This window comes from Orycteropus afer, unplaced genomic scaffold, assembly GCF_000298275.1.
Source record: "Orycteropus afer afer isolate SDZICR_OR568_19922 unplaced genomic scaffold, OryAfe1.0 scaffold00770, whole genome shotgun sequence".
Classification (NCBI taxonomy): domain Eukaryota; kingdom Metazoa; phylum Chordata; class Mammalia; order Tubulidentata; family Orycteropodidae; genus Orycteropus; species Orycteropus afer.
This window is the reverse complement of record NW_006922357.1, coordinates 425,607-427,874: the sequence shown is the minus strand read 5'-3', so window position 1 is coordinate 427,874 and position 2,268 is coordinate 425,607.

Here is a 2,268-nt window from a genome sequence, read left to right as displayed (position 1 = left end):
ATGCCTGTCTTTTGTTTGGCTGGAAACCACAGGTGTGAAACCCCTATTATTTTTAAGTATGTTAAAGCAGATTCTTTTTTTAACTTCTGTCTCTCTGCGTATGATGCTATTTCTGTTTATCACATCTTTTTTTACACTCAGCAGAGTTAGTGACCTGTCCAAAGCTATCCGTGCTGAAAAACAGTACAAAGACCTATAAAACATTTTGTCATCTTTCAAAACATGTTTGCTCATAATGTATAGGCAAGGCTAGAATGTCCTGGCTAGAAAGAGATACCAAAATATGGTATTTATTTAGGTGAATTCATCACAACCTAAATGCTGGTGTTCAGTGGAAAGTCTCAGCAATTTGATTTGGTCAACATACAGAAGAGATTGGCATAGAGTCAAAGTAAACCTAACAAAAACCAAACTCACTGCCTTTGAGTCGGATCTGACTCACAGCGACCCCTCCTTGGGTTTCCAAGGCGGTATCACTATGGAAGTAGATTGCCCAGCCTTCCTTCCATGGAGTGACTGGTGGGTTTGAACTGCTAACCTTCTGGTTAGAAGTCAAATGCCTTAGGCATTATGCCACCAGAGCTCCCAAATCAAACAAGCAGGATTCCATTGTCAGGACCAGAACATTCAATCCCTGAAGGCAGAGTTCTATGGGAAGCCAATTCACAACCCAAAGTGTCTGGAAAGAAGTGAAATTTGAGCAAGAGGAATTAGTTGTATGATTTGAATTATAAATGGCATGATAATTTGCTAGACTGAGGTTCTATCACCCCAGCATGGAACTCCGGCGACAGGGAATTAACAGGTTATTTTCACTTTGGTGCCGAGGTTCTTCTCTCTTGGTCAGAGTCTGCATGAGCACCATTAATATCTAGATCCTTAGAGCTCCCTTGTCTGTGCCCCAAGCTCACTGTCTCCTTTTCTCTACCCTCTATTTCTCCCCAAGGGCTGCATTATCATCAGTGAGATTCCATTTTACTCAGTTATAATCACAGTCTAGTCCTACCTTCTGGAGAAACATCTTGATTTTCTGAATAGAGTTTTGCCTACTTCTGATCTCCTTGACCACACATTTACACAACAGCTCCATTAGTCTTGGCTTGTTACCAAAAAAAAAAAAAAAAAATCTGACTAAAAATCCATATACATTTAGAGCTAATTTTTAAAATGCATCCTTCATGGGATCCAGACTTTCTGGAGCCATGAAGGTATGATGAAACCCCATAACTATCGCCCTGAGATAAACCTTAAACCATAAACTAGAAATATCCCTTGAAATCTTAAAATCCAATGGCAGTTTATCTTCATTAGTGTTTCGGTTACCTAGTGCCACTCTAACAAGAATATACCACAAATGGGATGGCTTGAACGAACAGGAGTTTATTCTCTTACAGTTCAGGAGGCTAGAAGTCCGAGTTCAAAGTGCCACGCTCTAGGGCCTGTGTGAAAGCCCCTCGACCTTGGGCTTTAGCTCTGCCTCCTGCTCCTGGCCCACTGAAGCTAGAGGCATCTCTTCACTCAGGCAGCTACTGGCTGCTGAGGCTGACAAGCCCAAGGTCGACAAATAGAAAGGCACAATCCCTGTGTTACCAAACCACACATTGGCCCATTAACTCAAGTCCATTAAAAGTCCCAAGGTCAGCAGTGTATGGCAGGCTGCTAAACAATGACACAGCTACATGCAGGGTTCAAGCGTGCCATAAACTAGAGACCATTCCCCAAGGCTTCTGCTTATACACAGGAAGCAGACCATATTCCTAAGGTAGCTACTCAGCTGCTCACAGTAGATTCTACCATGGAATTGATTGCCAGTCTCATCATGGTGAATACTACAATCCCGCTGCCCAGCCACTCAACCAGGCCCAGTCAAGTTGGCACACAAACTTAACCAACACAATTAGTCAAGTTTGTCTGCCTTGAGCATTATGTTCTTTTAAAATCTGTCTTTAGGGTCAATTTGACCACAGGAACTCAAAAGACTAGATAGGAGCCTTAGGGGGCAGGGAGTTTATGTTAATGGGAGTATCAACTCAAAAAAAGAGGTTGAGGATGGTCACACAGTGTGATGAATGTAATCAGTGTTCCTGAATTGTATGTGTAAAACTCTTGAATAGGTGTATGTTTTGCTGTGTATGTTCTCAACCACAAAAATAAAATAAATTATATACATTAAAAAAAAAAAGTTTAAAACAAAATTCACTCTCACGGGGCAATTTTATTTTTCTTGCATCTTTGCTTGATTTCCTATCTTCTCTGTTACCTTTATGT